General features: G+C 48.7%; 1 protein-coding gene across 2 annotated transcripts in view; it reads right to left on the bottom strand.

The window, feature by feature from the left end:
- Positions 1-18,165, bottom strand: part of PDE7A (phosphodiesterase 7A) — a 1,104,576-nt gene that overhangs the window by 754,500 nt on the left and 331,911 nt on the right. The window lies entirely within an intron of this gene.

Here is an 18,165-nt window from a genome sequence, read left to right as displayed (position 1 = left end):
TAGTTCCACCCCATGGTACCGAGCAGCTCTGTTAATAAGCTGTGCTTAGCCAATATTGTCATCGGGTGGTGATGGTCTGGAGGGATATAGATCGGGGTCATCATTATGATCTGGATCTTTATCGTAATCATCCCAGGGGTCTGTCTCCTGTGGAATGTTGTCCTCATTGTCATATCCATCATTGTCATCCTGTAGCTCAGGTGAGAAAGGTGGTAGTGGCGAGTTTGATGGTGAAATCAATACGTTTGGATTAAAAGGTGGACAAGAGGGAGGTATATACGTGGGAGAGGGGTTAGTACCCATGTCTTTTTTCTTCAGAGGTATATGGTAGTCCTCTGGAAGATCCCACTTCAGTTTTTTAGGAAGTGTTGCTAGAAGGTGTCCGGTTTTAGGGTCAATATGTAATTGTTTCTGTTTTGGATCCAAAGGGTCTTGTGGAGGAAGTTCTTTGAATGGGGTGTTTGTCCTTTTGTTTTGATTCAGAGTTTTTTTTTAACAGGGTTAGCCTCTGAAGCTTTAAGAGGAGGTGTGTGTTTTTTGGGCTCCGAGCCTTTCGTTCGAAGGTTTGGGTTTTGCTGGTTTCGGCTCCGTAGCCTTGGGTTTGGCTGGTGTTGGGGCCGAAGCTTTGGGTTTATGTGGTTTCGGATCAGAGTGTTTCGTTGCCGAAGATGTCTTCGGTGCCGACAGCTAAGCGCAAGGCATGTGCTTGGTCTTGGGTTTTGGTGTCGAAGATGTGGGTTCGGCAGCCGAATGGGGTCGGCTCGATCCCGAAGCCGGAAGACTTATCCCTAGGTTTCACAGCCAGGCCCGAGGGCGGGGCATCTGAAATGTTTTCACAGCGTCGACCTGGGCCTGAGGGCGAAAGTGATACCAGAGCCTTTGATGTTTTTGTGGGCACTTGGGGCTCGTTACTCACGGTTCGTTGAGCCGGAGTGATGTTCAAGTAGTCTTCCATCTCGGAGTCGTCGGCTTCAGACACGGAGATTTGTTGTTCTTCTTTGGCACCGGGCTGTTGGAATTCAGACTCTTCTCCGAAGATGTCTGGCACCGGGCTAGTGCCACGTCGCATCTCGTGACGTCGAGCTCGACTGTCACAAATCGTTTTCTTTGATCGGAATGATCGACAGGCCTCGCAGTTGATTTCTTTCTTGCTCTGGGGACAGGCAGAGGTTACAGACCTCGTGCAGGTCCGTGTGTGGGAACTCAGCACCACACCAGGGGCATTTCTTAAATAGAGTTCGTTCCATGGACTGCTGGCGTGGTCGGCGCAGGTAGGACTCGTAGCCCGCGTCGAAGCTACCGATCTAAGTTGTTGGATTTTACGATGCGCGTCAAAAGGGAAATTAAGATCGAAAACAATACCATCGAGTGGTAAGGATTGCGTGTGGAAAGGGTTCGAAGACAATACCGAACCAGAGCGCAGCAATATACATCCAAACCCGATGGAAAAACACTATCTGGGGATGGAGTCCATGCGCACTATTACCGTAAGGAAGAGTTACCTACCTCGAGACTACAAACACTTCTTTGAAGAAAAACTAAGTGCAAACATCCAAGCCTAACACCAGATGGTGGTCTATGCTAACGCATATGATCTACAGCTCATGTGCCTCGAACACAAGTTTGTAGTTTAAAAAATAAAACTAAATATTTTCAGGTTAAATATTTAAATACAGTAGTAAAAGATGCTACAAAAGAACAGGGCAATGTTTAGTATAAGGGATAAAGTAGGGGTAGGATCTAGGGATCAGGGTATTTTTAAGGATTAGGTTTAACTTCAGGGTCATGGAATCAACGTCGGCAGTGAACGTGTGGATTGGTGTTGGTGGCGGCTTCAGATTCCCAACAAGAGTGCCCTGGTGTAGCTTGACCAACAGGGGGGGTCAAGCTAAGCAGAGCAGTGGCTCGAGTGGCCGCCGGAACACCAGACAGATGCAGTGGATACAATCAGCTCTTTCAGGCTCTTCAGCTGCCTGCTGCTCTCCCACAGTTTATAATGGTGCACTTTTGTGGGGCCTGAAACAATTATTTTTGGGATTCCACTTGTAGGGTGACTGGAAACAGAATACATGAGCTACTTCTAATCCTTAAAAAAGGGCTTGAAATCTTGCAAGTATATGCAACTTCCTTTAATCGCCTAAATTACTATCACTACAGAAAACACCACCACAATACAGCACTACAATACAGTGTAACTTCTTTACCTGTAATCGCTGCTCTAAAGAGAGGCTGAATTGATCAAATTTGGGACAATTTGGATGACCTTCTGCCAGAATGGGTCTCCCGTTTAAACAAACACAAGTTAGGTCGTAGACGGGATGTCAGAGCTTCTAATTAGCTAGAGTTTACATTGCTGGTTTATACCGTTGTACCCTTTGTTTCCTTTTCTGCAAAAGCCCAAATGAACAATAATCAGCTATAACGGCTATTAGAAAATGACGTCAGGTTGCCTGAGAACTGACTTTGAATAGTGGAAGAGAGTCCCATACGGGGCAAAGTCAGCCACGGGGCAGGCTGCCTACCTCACCAATACAAGTGGACTGAAGAGCTGGATTGCTGAAAACTATACAAAAGAGAACATGTCAGTTCAAGACCCCAAAACAGATGTAGAATATTGTAGCATAGTTCAGAAGAGTAATCACGCCGCTGTCGTAATACTAGAAACAGAGCCTGACAATCTACGAGGCTAGCGCTCTGGTCGGACATGCTGGACGTATTCTAGGCTTGGAGTTCAGTGAACACCATTTTTGCTGGGCACATGAGTGAATATCAGAATGTCTCTAGACTCTAGCCCCTTCACAGCCTGTGATTAGCCGAAGTGATATCTAAATACCATTCAAAATGTCCGTAGCAGAGGATGGATGCACATCAATATCACAATCATATACTGTGAATGCTTAACCTCCACGGCCAGAGCAAGCTCTTCTGAACACATTAAACAAATCATTTAACGCTCTAAACCTGTGGTTCCCAATTGTTGTAAAACCCAGAATAAAGTTTTCTAACACATTCACGACACACCAAGACACGAGGTGGGAGATTTTTTAATGTAACTAAAGCATTGTGTGGTAGTGCACTGTCATTTACAGACAGCACATTTTCCACCGAATTGGCCACTAAATTTGCACACATACAGTTTTACTGAAATGTATTCCACACTAATGAAGCTGTGCGCAAGTTCCTTCTCCTTGACATTTTACAGTGGTAGCTCCGCCCCCCTGAACAGAAGGAGAGCAGTCCTTCAGTTTTGGTGGTGCCACCTCTACCCTTCCTAATGGTCTGTTTTTTGTCTCTTTCCAGGGCCATCGGTGACATCGAAGAAGGATGGATCGACCTCCAGGACGCCCCGAAGGTAAGTCGAGAGGGCGTAATGGGAGAGGGGTTCTTTACATCTCTCCTTCCTTACCAGGAACAAAATCAGTCTTGTAGGTATCGCAACGGTAATCAGCAAAGGACGCAGGTCCAAAAACCATCGAAGTATGCGATCATGGTTCCCTTTGTTACGGGCCATTCACTCAGAAGGAGCATGATCCGCATAGAGCGAACATTAACGCCCCTAGAAATATTATCGGAGAGCGTCGATCGCCCATTTGATAGCCAAGGCTTCCTTTTCAACTACTGTATAGTTCTTTATATGGGGAAAGAGTTTTCTGCTCACGTATACAATGGGTCGTTCCTGTCCAGCATCGTCTGTTTGTGATAAAACCGTGCCAAGGCCTACACCAGAGGCGTCTGTCCGGAGAATAAAGGGTTGAGAGAAATCCTGGCTCACGAGGACACGCTCAAAGGTAAGGAAGTTCTGTAGAAACTGAAAGGCCTACGGGGATATATTTGTTTCAATCTGGGTTCTGCTTCCCTAGACGTTTTCAAAAGGTCGGCTAAGGGGGCTGCCTTATGCGAAAAAACAAGGCATGAACCTTCGATAGTACCCGATGAGGCCTTGGAAGTCACGGAGGTCCCTTCGGGTCTTTGAAGAATAATATCTGAACAATTGCTGCAACGTTCTGATTGGGGCTGGATATGACCAGAGAATGGTAGCAGGGAAAACACCTCTTGGAGGAGTTTCAAATGTTTGATCAGCCCTCGTGTCAGGCTTTCCAGGAGTGGGGGATCAATGTATTGGAGAAACAATGCATCCTTTTTCCCTGGGCCCTCAAACAGGACTGGGAGGGGCCCTTTCCACCTTTTGAGGTTTGCATTTGAAATCTTGGATTCTTTCCTTGCTACATTGGTCTCAACATGTTTAAGTAACAGGTGTCACCTGTTCCAACACCGTGTATGGGCCTTGCCATTGAGAGCAAATAGTGATCGGAGGATGGCTAAATCAATGGGACTGGCTCGCCAACCGACAGAACCCCCAATTTCTCTTTCTTATCATAATGGGTTTTCTGTATGGTTTGAGCATGCACTAGGTTGGTCCTTACAATTTTCCTTTTCGGGGTTAAGATGTGTTTTAAGATTAGCGACATACTCCAAGAGAAGCTAAGTGCCGTCTTTTTCTTGTTCCCACTCCTTCCAGGACATGTCAAGTTTGGGACAGGGCTGCCTGTCAAAGAGCAACTCAAATGGAGAATACCCTGTGCTTTTTTGGACTTGATACCGGATGGCAAAAAAGGCAAGAGGCAGCATCTCCTCCCACTTTCGAGCCTCAATATCCAACAATTCTTTAGAGTGTTCTTTAAAGTGGCGTTGTACCTCTTCACAAGGCCATCTGTCTAGGGATGGTAGGCGGTCGTACGTATCTGCTTAGTGCCAAACTGTTGACACATCTGTTTCATCAGTCTAGGAGACCAAGAGGGTTATTTGATCGGTCAACACCTCTTTACGGAACCCTACCCTAGTGAACAAACCTATCACTGCTTTTGCTATTTGCATCTTGTTGCTGAACGCCCACCGCTTCAGGATAATGGGTGGCGTAGTCCACCATAATGAGGACATAGCGACACTTGCGGGAGGGAGCAGGGGGTGATGTCCATACCAATCCAGGAGAAGGGTTCCTCAATCCCAGGGAGAGGAAGCAAAGGGGGCCTACAAGGGTCAATAGTGGCAGTGCTTTTGATAAACCGGACACACACCACAGTATTTCTTTACTTGGCTATAGATGTCTGGCCAGAAAAATGGTACTCTATTTTTTCAGTACTAAAATGCCCTCCTGACAAATAGCTGTGGGCCATGAACACCTACCTCTGAAGGGGGAGGGTATCAATAGTTGACTAGGCTGCGTTTCCCCCCCCTTTTGATACAGTAACCCTTCTTTAGTAAAGAATTGAGGACCTACTTTCAGAGGGTCTTCATTTTCAAAGATGTGCTTCATGCATCCCAGAAGGAGTAGTTTCTTACCTGTAACTCCAGTTCTGTAGTAGGGGTATCTCTGTTATAGTCACAATCTATGAATAGTCCCGCCCATGTGCGGGGACCCCGGAGCAATCAAAATATCTCTTAAGCTGTCCTGCATTTGCAAACCTGCAAAGACACTTAAGAGACAGACAAAATAATACAGCCTAATAACAATATGGCTGCACTGGCCAGCACTTCCTCTGAAGTGAACACAAAAGCCAAAATAAAGTTTAAATGTCATTTTTATTCACATCTGACATGTTCCTTTATTGTATCACACTCCCTTCACCAAAATCCCTTTAAACAATAGAGAGGAAGGGGTGGACAGACAAGCCCTATAGGCTGTCATTATGTGTCTGCTAAAGGGATACCGTGCCTTTAAGAAACTCCAGAGACCCCCGGTATCCCAGGATGCACAGCCAAAGCAAGTTACTTTCAGTTCTTTTTGAAGGTGTATAACAGGCCTGATACTGCCAGTTTTAGTCCACCGGGGAGGAGGGAGGGTCGCTTATGACTATAACAGAGATACCCCTACTACAGAACTGGAGTTACAGGTAAGAAACTACTCCTTCTGTAGTAGGGGATCTCTGTGTATAGTCATAATCTATGAATAGAATGGCAAGCCCATCCCAACCAACAAACAGCGGTGGAGGAAAAACCAAACACCAACAAACTACTGTGCAAACAAATTCCTCAGCGAAGCCTGTCCAACCTGCGCATCTGCCCTAGCATCAGAATCCAGGCAGTAATGCTTTGTAAACGTATGGACCGACTTCCAGGTGGCAGCCTTACAAATGTCAGCAATCGGAACATTCCTAAGCAAAGCTGTAGTCGCTGCTTTGCCCCTAGTCGAATGCGCTGTAGGCTTACCCTACGTCTTATTAGCTTTCTGATAACAAAGCTGAATACAGGACACAATCCATCTGGAGAATGACTGTTTTGAGGTAGCTAGACCAGTTCTTACTGAACCATAATTCACAAACAGTTGATCCGACCTGCGGATGTCTTTTGTCTTATCTAGATAGAATTTCAACACCCTACGCACATCTAAGTAATGCAGAGACCTCTCCGCCGGAGAGGAGGGATGCTGAAAAAATGTAGGCAAAGTTATCATTGATTTACATGGAAATCAGATATCACTTTAGGTAAAAACTTAGGATGAGTACGCATTACCACTTTAGAAGCATGGAATACAGTATACGGCTCTTGACAACACAGAGCCTGAATCTCACTTACTCTCCTGGCCGATGTAATGGCCACAAGGAAGGCGGCCTTCCAGGACAAATGCTGCAGAGAAGCATTATGAATAGGGTCTAAAGGCTCCCTCATCAATCTGGACAACACCACGTTCAATTCCCATGGTGGAGAAGGTCGTCTAACAGGGGGAAACACCTTACGCAAACCCTCCAAAAAATCTTTAATCACAGGGATTTGAAAAAATGAGGTTTGGGAAGGACCCTTTCTATACGCAGTCAAAGCTGTGAGATGAACTTTAATAGACTGAAAATTAAGCCCAGATTGAGCTAACTGCAGCAGATAAGGCAAAATAACATCTTCTTTACAGGATGTAGGGTCAATGTCCTTTGCCTTGCACCACAAGCAGAATCTCTTCCACTTTTAGGCGTAAGAAGTCCTCGTAGACGGTCTCTTCGACTATTTGAAGATCTCCATACAGTCCTGAGGTAGGTTCAAGTGTCCATACTGTACTAGCTCAGGAGCCATGCTGCCAAACTCAAGGACGAGAGATTGGGGTGAACCATCTGTCCTCAGAACTTCGTGAGAAGGTCCGGCCGACACGGCAGGCGCCGGTGTGGCAAAACAGACCGGTGAAGAAGGTCGGTGAACCACCATTGCCTCGGCCACTCCGGAGCAATCAGGATCATCCTGGCTCTGGATTGCGACAGCTTGATCAGCACCGCCGGAATCAGGGGAATGGGTGGAAAGGCGTAGAGAAAGCTGTTGGACCAGCTGATCCATAGGGCATTCCCCAGTGTCCCTGGTTGGTAGTACCTGGACGCGAAGTCGCGGCATTTGCTGTTTTCTGCTGTAGCGAACAGATCAATATCCGGAGTGCCCCACTCTGCGAAGACGCCTCTTAGTACGTCGTCGTTTAGCACCCACTCGTGATTTTCTTGAACGAGCCTGCTGAGTGCATCGGCTTGGGCATTCTGCACTCCCGGCAGATGGGTCGCCGTGATCGTTAGGTTCCTGGCCACCAGCCAATTCCAGATCGCCTGTGCCTCCCGAGACAGCGTGTGTGAACGGGAGCCCCCCTACTTGTTGAGGTAATACATGGTAGTAGTATTGTCCGTCTGAACTAGCAGGGAGTTCGTCTTGAAGGAGGGATGGAACGCCTTCAGGGCCAAGTGTACTGCTCTGAGTTCCAAAAAGTTGATGTGGTAAGTCATCTCCGTCTGTGACCATGTCCCCTGAATCTGAAGAGGGCCCGAATGCGCTCCCCAGCCCTGGAGAGACGCATCTGTCACTATGGTCTGGACCGGAATATCCGTGTGAAAAGGAGTCCCCTTGCAGACATTCTCTGAGGAGCACCACCATTTCAGAGACTGTAGAGCGTGTTGGGACAGATGAATCTTGTTCTCCCAATGCCCCCGCCTCTGGTCCCATTGATCCTCCAGACATTCCTGCAGAGGCCTCATATGCAGACGTGCATTGGGGGTGAGGAAGATGCAGGAAGCCATCGACCCCAGTAAAGAGGACACCGTCCTCACTGTAGGAGAGTGGGCTGAGAGGAGGTGCAGGGCCTTCCCACGGATCGATAAGCGTCTCTCCTCCGAAGGACACACGCTTGCGTTCAAAGTATTGACTGAGGCCCCCCAAGTACTGGAGACACTGCACAGGAGTCGGCACGGACTTCGACATGTTGATGTGCAGTCCCAGGCGATGAAGCAGGGCAGCCGTCCTGTTGAAATGACACTGGGCTTCCTGGTACGTGGACGCTTTGATCAGCCAATCGTCCAGGTATGGATACACAAACACCTTGCAAGTGTGCTGCCACCACCGCCATGCACTTGGAGAACGTCCTTGGTGCAGACTTCAGCCCAAACGGGAGTACTGTATACTGGTAATGGTTGTTGCCTACCAGAAACCTCAGGAACTTGTGATGCTTTTGTGCGATCGGCACATGAAAGTAAGCGTCCTGCAGATCTATGGCGCACAGCCAGTCTCCGATGCAACTGAGGGTAAATCTGATGCAGGGACAACATATGGAACTTTTCTCTGCGGATCCACTGGTTTGCTTGACGCAGATCTAGAATAGGCCTGAACTCGTTCTTGTCCTTTTTTCTGACGAGAAAGAACCTTGAGTAAAGACCTTTTCCTTTTTGCCTCAAAGGAACAGTCTCTATCGCCTTCTTCTTTAACAGAATGTCGGCCTCCCACTGGAGCTCGCGCACCATGTAGGGAGAGCGCACTGGTGGAATCTGTGGAGGCGGGCTGGTGAAACGAAGACTGTATCCATTGCAAACAATATTCAGCACCCACTTGTCCTGAGTTATTGTCCTCCACTCTGCCAGGTAGTACTGAATACTTCCCCCCCCCCCCCCCCCCCCCCCACCGGAGCGGGTAACGGACGAGGGGGAAGTGACCTTTCAGGGCTTCGACCCTGCCGGGCCTTTGTTCCCCGACGAGGATTGATGCTGGCCTCTGCCCCTCTGGCGCTTTTGAAAGGACTGCCTCGGGAACTGTTGTTGCTGGTGTTGTTGACCAGACTGACGCCCTTGGCCGCGCTGCTTAGAATAACGCCTGCCATAGGAACGGAATGACCTCTTCTGTTCCTTGGGTTTCTCCAACCCCACGGCCTTCAGGGTTTCTGCCTCGGCCTTCATGCTGGCCATCTCGTCATCCGCATGAGATCCGAACAATGTCGTGCCAGAGAAAGGCAAGTTAGCAATCTTTTGCTGCGCCTCAGGTTTTAGAGAGGTAAGCCTCAGCCAGGAATGTCTCCTCATGTGTACTCCATGACAGTACCCATGGGCCGCCAGCAACGATGCATCCCCCGCCGCACTGATGATCTGGTTGGAGACCATCATGCCCTCGTTCAACACCTCCAGGAAGTCCTCCCTTTTGTCCCTAGGCAGGGAGGCAGCAAACTGTTGCAGAGAGTCCCAAAGCGACCGGTCATAGCGACCCAGCAGAGCGGAAGCGCTAGCAGCCTTCATCGTCGTGGCCGACGTAGAGCACATCCTCCTCCCCAAGGAGTCCATCTTGCGACTCTCCTTATCCGGAGGAGCCGTGGAAGAGGGCGTCGTGGAGTGTTGTTTACGAGCCGCAACCACAATGACAGAGTCCGGGGGAGGGTCCACCCTGAGGAACGCCGGGTCCGAATCAGGGGCCCTGTACTTCTTCTGCAACCGTGAGGGAGCAGACTTCACCACTGCTGGTGTCAAGAAAACCTCCATGGCTGGTTCCTCCAAACCCAGAACCAAAGGAAGGAGAGGGCGTGACAGGTGAGCCTTGTGCAATGTCTCAAATATCACCGAGGTAGTGGGAACCGGGACTGCTACGGAGATTCCCAATTTCGCCGCCCCCCTCACCAGCACATCCTGGAAAGTGGCAATATCATCCACCGGCGAGATTAGAGTAGGCGGAGTTTCCGACAGCGAGGGGGAGAGCCGTCCATTGCCAGAAGAGTCCGTATACCTCGTGCCTCTGGAACGAGATCTATACCTCCGTCGTCCATGCCTTGTGTGAGTGGACGACCTGTGTCTACTCCGTGACCTCCGGCGAGATAGAGAGCGTGACCTCGGTCTGCGTGGAGCCTTAGGAATCGCCGGTAGCCGAGGAGACGGCGGGAGCTGAGGCACCGGCGGTGGGGGAGGTGGCGTAGGCCGCTTAGGAGGAGGATGAGGAGGAAGATGAGGCGGAGGAGGCTTCCGAGGCAGCGGCTGAGGGAGAGGCTGCGGAGCTCCATCACTCCTTGCAGGAGAACCAGGACCAGCACTGTCCGGACTCCCGTCCACCCTTCTCTTCTTGGCGGGCCTATCCCGTGCTGAAGTAAACGAGGGGGAGCGCCGTCGTCTCCTAGATCCACGACTGGAGATCGTAATCAACGAAGACGAGTTACCAAATGTCACCGACGTTGAGGCACAGATCGCCGACCTCATACGGCGTCTCCTCGCTGTCCGGCGTCCCCTCGACGTCAAACGGTGGCCCCTCGACGTCGAACGTCAGGTCGACGGAGAGTCTCTCGACGTCGACGGTGAGCGATGTCTCCTCGACGTCGATCTCCTTCGCCTCGACGCCGATCTCCTTCGCCTCGACGGCGATCTGTGCCTCGACGGCGATCTTCTTCGTCTCGACGGCGATCTTCTTCGTCTCGACGGCGATCTTCTTCGTCTCGACGGCAGTCGCCGGTGTCTCGGTGTTGATGTCGTCGGCGTCGATCCATCGCGGGGCTCGGTACGGTGTCGATGGTGTGTCGACGTCGACCGTGGAATCCTAGACGGCGACCTAGTCCTAGGTCTCGCCGGCCCCTCTCTCGACGTCGAACGTCGAGAACGCCGCGATCCAGAGCCCTGGATCGACGGCGAACACACCGGTGCTTTACCTCTCGCCGTCGACGTCGTCGCCTTCGACGTCGAACGCGATCTACCAGCCGGTAGGTATCGTTTCTGCTGCTTTTTCTGCCCGGAGGTCCCTCCAGTGGTTGAAGCATGGGCAGAGGAAGGGGAATGAGATCCTCCATGCCCCGAAGTCCCACCTGTCCTCTGCTTCTCCTGTCCCTGGAGGCGAATCTTCTCTCTGTCCCTCAGGGTAGTAGTCCTTCAGTTTTGGTGGTTTGTGGTGCAGCCTCCACTCATCCTGATGGTCCGCTTTTAGTGTCTCCTTCCAGGTCCGTCGGCGACACCGGAGAAGGGAGAATCGACCTCAGGGACGCTCGGAATGTAAGTTGAGGGTGTGTGTGTGTGGGGGGGGGGGGGGGTGCCAGTGTGCGATAAATACTGGCAGCTCGATTGTCTGGTTGATATGACAACTGGAAACTACCTTAGAGAAATCTTGAGTTGGTCCTCGGCACCACCCTCTTAATATGCCCGGAAGAAAAGCTCTTCTGGATGAAGAGTGTCAATTTCACTAACCTGCATGATGGAAGTGATGACTTCAAGGAAATCCACCTTCCACCAGAGGAATTGAACTGATGAGTGAAGGGGTTCAAAAGGCAGGCCTAAAAGCCTTATAAGGACCACACTGAGATTCCATGCAGGAGGAGTTCGAGGTGGAATAACTTTTGAAGCCTTCCAGTAAATGCTTAAGTGACTGATATTCTGAACAGTGAAGCATGTTGCCTCTTTTGTAAGTAAGCAGCTACAGCTGCCATGTATAGTCTAATAGAAGTTTAGGCAAGGCCTGATTTCTGCAGATGGAGCAGGTAACAGACAATGTCCTGTGCAGATGCTGTGAGGAGATTGATACATTTGAGAAGACAGAGTACAAAACATTTGCATTTGACTGCGAAGAAAGCCCTGATAGTGGGCATGCGTGCTTCTTTCAGAATAGACATACATTCCTCAGAGAGGATAAGATAACCAAACTATGAACTCCGGAGCCAAATCACTAGGTTGTATTGCTACGGCTTGGGATGTCGGATAGTGCTGCGAACTTGTGTGAGAAGATCCAGCTTGTTGGGCAGTTTCTCATGGGGACCTAGAGAGAGTTTGAGCAGTATGGTACACCATGGCTGGTGCACTCTGGCTGGTGCTACTAAAATGAGAGCGAGGGATGTCTGGCTGAGCCTCAGTATCACAAATGGTAGGAGTGGGAGGCGTTTAAAAGCGTAGGCAAAAATCCCTGACTGGTTTATCCATGGTGCATTGCCCATGCACTGTGGGTGAGGCAGCCTGGTGGCGAAGTTTGAGCATTTTGCATTTTCTGCAGGGGCGAACAGGTTTATTTGTGGGAACCCCCAGCTCCGCATGTAGGAAACTAGGATCCGGGTGGGGAGCTCCTACTCATGGACTTTGATACATTATGCTGAACAGATCGGTCAGATGGTTGTTCGCTCCAGGAATGTGTTGAATGACCATGTTACTCTGTGCTGTATCACACATAGCCAGATGCTCTATGCCACACTGGACAGCTGTGTTGAAGGTCTGTGTCCTTGTTTTTGGAAGCAAAACATGGCAGTTGTGTTGGTGCGTTACAGGACTGTTTTCTCTTGTATGAGAGCATGAAAATGCCCAGAGAGCAAGCTGTATAGCCAGCAGTTCCAGATGGTTGATGTGGAGTGATTTTTGGACAGGTGCCAACTTCCCCTGAAGGGTGAAATGATTAATATGTGCACCCCAACCGATGAGTGAGATGTCCGTGGCGATGGCCTCAAGCGGAACGGAGTCAAGGAAGGCCACCCTTTTAACAGGTTGTGCTCCACCACTCCAGAGACAAATTTGTGCAGCCCCAAACCAACGCAAGATCCTCCAGATGACCCTCCACTTGAGACAGACCGCTGTGCTACCAAGCACTTCCGTAATAGACGCATGTGCAATCTGGCATGAGGAACTATGGCTATGCAAGACGCCATCATCCAAAGCAATCTCAGCACAGTTCTGTTACTTGACGATCTGGCTGAAAAAGAGGCAGCACTTATTGGAAGGCTTGCACTCGTGCTGGAGTGGGGAATGTCTTCCCAACCCCTGAGTCTAGGATGGCCCCAGAGGAAAGGCTGTACCTTCAAGTGGCTGGAGGTGGGATGTGGTCAGAATGATTGTGAAACCTATACCATATAAGGTCTTAATGGTGGTCTGGGTATGCGCTAGACAGTCGTTTGACTAAGTTAACACGTAGATGCTGCTCCACTTGAGATGAGCTGCTCCCACAGGCAGACATCCGGTGAAAACCCTTGGGGCAGTGGTAACCCAGAATGGAAGTACTTTGACATGGTAATGTTGTCCACTAACCACAAACCTCCGGTAACTTCAATGCACTGGGTGGATTAGTAGGTGGAAATAGGTGTCCAGAGTAAGGGCTGTCATGAAGGCGCCTTTCTGTAGTAGTGGTGGGACGTCCTGTAGAGTCACCATGTGGGAGTGCGTCGACAAAATGTATTCGTTAAAAGGCCTGAGATTGAGGATGGGTCTTAGAGAGTCGTCCTTTTTGGAGATGAGAAAGTACAAGGAATAAACCCCTTTTCTACTGTATTGTTTCAGAACTGGCTTTACGGCTCCTCCGGCGAGGAGGGCTTGTAATTCCTCCTGAAGGAGTTGCCAATGTTCAGTCAAAATTTTGTGGTGACGGGTGGAATGATTGGTCATATTTGAGTGAGTTCAAGACAGTACTCCTGTCAAATAAAGTTGAGAGCCCCAACAATCGGAGGTCCTCTTGGACTCCATATCCACAAGAGCCACAGGAAATGAACTAGGATTCACTTTATGAGGTGTAGGCTGAACCAAAAGGATATCTGGATTGCCAGGAGACAGTTTGATGCCTGGCCACTTGCCTATTCACAGGTAGGTAGAAGAGGGTTTTGAGGCGTTGGCCATCAAGGCCTACTTAAAAGGGAGTGAAGGCTCAGACATGCAAGGCCTGAGCAATGAAAGGGGGAAGAGAACCATCTCAACCCCCACCTTCGATCATCCCCATCCTGCTGTGCCTTGCTCAAGAGTCAAAATCAAAAAGATGAAGGAGCTCTGCTTAAAAAAAAAAAAAAAAAAAAAAAAAAAAAAAAAGAACTTGGTTAAGAGGGCATCCTCATTAATGGTGCCTCAAACATTACTTGCACATGTGCATTAAACCACAACATTGTGAATCCTAGGACTGAAAGTGGACACTAAGCTAATTAGCAGATATGTTGGATGCAAGTGATCTGTTCACTGTTTTCCCACTTCCTTCCCTTTGCTTCGACCTATGCTACATTTAAGTCAATACATTCCATTACAATGCCTTTCAATCAATTTTTGTTCTCCAGAAAGGCCACTGTAGATACAATATTTGTGCAAACCATTACAAACAGAGTAACATATGGTATTAATTTACTCCATGTGTGCAAGATCCTTATTACCGGTTTCAATCATCTAAATTAAGTGCATATATTCCTCTTTAATCATTATGACTCACTATTGAGGATTTGTCCATAACAGCACTGTAATGCAATTGATACCCTGGCAATTAGAGCTTATGTGCATGTATTCATTATTTGGACCCTCATACTGTCAACGTGACTAAGCGCCTTCCCCTCTACAGCACCTTCCAAGACTCTTCCACATTATATCTGTGTTACCCTTATGCACCTGGCAGGAGCTTTTCAGAACATGCTTTATAGCTCCACAGGGAACTGTTGGACTGCTAACATGACCCTGTCACCAAATTGCATGTGAGCACTTTTGTTGTGTCCCCACAGTCTGAAAAAAGCTCATGCAGTCACTGGAGTAAAATGCACCATATTGCTGCTTGTGTGGACCCTGCCTCACATGAATCCAGACAAGCTTCTGATCTATCCAATGCCTATTTCTAAAGAAGGGACTGAAGAACCGATGCAAGGGGCAGGCACAGGTCATCGGTGATGTCACTGACCAGGTCATGAGTGATGTAATATGTGGGGTTATAAGCAGTGCATTTCGGGGGCACGAGTTATAGGTCAGCTGACTAGAACTGCTGAATTTCCTCTGGTTTTGCATGAGTGAAATGTCAGCCTAACTAGAAAGTCCCAGTAACCTTTGTTTTTTTTTTCAGTGAATTTTTAAGGTTTTTAAAAATTCAATCCCCTAATTATAATGTCCCTGTAACCTTTGTTTTTTTTTCAGTAAGTTTCTATGGTTTTTTTAAATTTTAATTTCCAACTATAACATCCCTGTAACCTTTTTTTCCAGTGACTTTCTATGGTTTTTTAACTAGTAGTTCCATTTGCAGAGTAGTGGAGAAAGGGGGCTGGTCCTCAGACCAGCTCTCAGAAATCCCGCTGTGTAGGACTTACAGGAGGTACCAGGAGGACTTATTGGGCCCCAAGGTCTCTCCGGAGTACACCACGAGCCGCGTATGCAGTGTGGCGGAGAAAGGGGGCGTGGCCTCTGAAGACTTCCTAGCAATCCTGCTGTGTGGGACATACTGGAGGTAACATGATAGGGTGGTTGCACCCCCCCCCCCCCCCGAGGGCGTCCTCGGGGTCCAACAACCTCTCCTGCTACCTCCAGTAAGCAGGATAGCTGAGACCTTGTAGGAGGCCACACCCACTTTCTCCACCACTCTGCAAATACTCTTCCTGGCCCACTGCTACTAGGGGAATAAGTATCCTTGGCTATTGAGGGTCCTTGGGGCCCAAATACCTCTCCCGTTATCTTCAGCAAGTCTCACACAGTGGGTTTGCCGAGAGGTTTTTAGTTGCTCTCCCACTTTCTCCACCACTCTATAAACGTGCCACCTGGCACACTATTAGTTGGGGGATGAAGTTCCCTTGGCTCTTAGAAATTTACTGACAAAAATAAGGTTACAGAGACTTTATAGTTCGGTTCAGGTTTCACTTGTACAAAACCAGACAAATTCAGCAGTTGTAGTTAGCCGAGCCATCTATAACTCGTGCCCACACAATGCACTGCTTATGACCTCACATATTAGATCACTCATGACATGGTCCGTAACATCACTGATGGCATCATCCACAGAAATCCAAGATGCACCCACTCACAACCCAATATACCCTCTCATACCCCCAACTTCAACACTACCATTCTCAAAACCATTGGCACACCCAAACCAGTACTTACACACCCACTCTGATTCATAGGTCTCCACACACATCCACTCACCATACAGCCACTCTTACACCAACTCACACACTAATACAGCTATTAATATATCCACCCATATAGCCACTCTCACTGTCAGTCACCTATAGTTACACACAGACCTACTCACTTATTCATACAGATACTAACACACTCACTCACCTATACAGTCACTGACATAAGCAAACACTCACCCATACATTCACTCACACATACAATCACTCATATACTCCCACATTCACCTATACTGCCTTTCACATATGCAGTTACTTACCCATATACCACTGACATCAATTTACTCATCGACTCAGCAATACACACACTCAGTCACCCACACAGCCCCTCACAGATGCGCTCACTAAACCATACAGCCACTGACTCACTCATCCATGCAGGAAGTCACTCGCCTCACCCACTCACACAGACACTCAGACAACCAATCAATCACCCCTACAGCGACACACGTACCCACTCAACCCATACATCCACTTAGAAACAAACTGACAGACTGATATAGACATTCACACAACCTAGTCACTCACCCATACATTCACTGAGACACCTAATCACTAACTTATACAGTTAAGTCACGCACCCACTGAATCATCTGCACAGGGACTCATACACTCACTGATTCATCAATACACCTGTGTGTGTGTGTGTGTATATACTATATATATATATATATATATATATATATATAAAAACCACGAGATGCCTCCAAATGACGAGGCCACATCCCAGCATGTTGAATCCATTTTATTCCAAGGATTGTCTCAACCAAGTCGCAGCACACAAATATGGCCAAACGCGTTTCGGGCGTTGGACGCCCTTGATCACTGGCACAGGAAACCCCAAAGCAAAAGCAGTCCACTTGAGCACAATAAATGTCCCGCCCATGTGTGCCACTGGGGTAAGACTGTGAATTTGGGGATCCCTTGGCGCCCACTGGGGTTTGAATTTAGCGGACCACAATAACCAGAACTCTCTGCGGCACACGCCCACATGGGCGGGACATTTATTGTGCTCAAGTGGACTGCTTTTGCTTTGGGGTTTCCTGTGCCAGTGATCAAGGGCGTCCAAAGCCCGAAACGCGTTTGGCCATATTTGTGTGCTGCGACTTGGTTGAGACAATCCTTGGAATAAAATGGATTCAACATGCTGGGATGTGGCCTCGTCATTTGGAGGCAACTCGTGGTATGTGATATATATATATATATATATATCTCCATATCCATATCCATATCCATATCCATATCCACCACCAATGCTCACTCTGAATGAAAGCAAGCAGGACACAGCTCCGGAATTCGACAAAAGCAATTTATTGAGCTTAACAGCGCTTGCATACAGTTCGTGAAACGCTATGGCAGACGCGTTTCTGGCCGGAATGGCCGTCTTCAGTGCCGGTCTCAACGGCTGATAGCTTTGCCTTTGAGTGAGAGACCACTCCTTAAAACCAGTCTCTCAGCTCCTCCTTCTAAACCAGGTGGAAATCGTTAATACCGCTGAACTCAGGTAAGCTGCATGATGGTACTTGCAGTCCAACGTGGTGCCTAATACAGTGGTGTAGGCTCCCAGAACATCAAGTGATGCCCCAAAGTTCATGGTGCTGGAATGCACATTGCCACAGCCTTCCTGGATAAGTTGATACTGCTCCCACTGATGTCTTTGTCCTTGTCCTTGTCAGGCAGCCTCTCGCTGCCTCCTCTCTCCCCTCGCGCACATCACAGCATTGGTGGCAGTAGTTTTCGCTCGGGGGGGCACCGCGTTTACACTCCTCGTGCTGCACCAAAATTTTTGCTGAAGACGCGGTGCACCTGACCGGGAGGGCGTGTCCTGTGCCGGGCTCAGCAAACCGGCTATATCTCCACCACCAATGCTCACTCTGAATGAAAGCAAGCAAGACACAGCTCCGGAATTCGACAAAAGCAATTTATTGAGCTTGACAGCGCTTGCATACAGTCCGTGAAACGCTATGGCAGACGCGTTTCTGGCCGGAATGGCCGTCTTCAGTGCCGGTCTCAACGGCTGATAGCTTTGCCTTTGAGTGAGAGACCACTCCTTAAAACCAGTCTCTCAGCTCCTCCTTCTAAAC

This window comes from Triturus cristatus, chromosome 5_1 (assembly GCF_964204655.1).
Source record: "Triturus cristatus chromosome 5_1, aTriCri1.1, whole genome shotgun sequence".
Lineage (NCBI taxonomy): Eukaryota > Metazoa > Chordata > Amphibia > Caudata > Salamandridae > Triturus > Triturus cristatus.
This window is presented reverse-complemented; position numbering and strand designations above follow the sequence as displayed.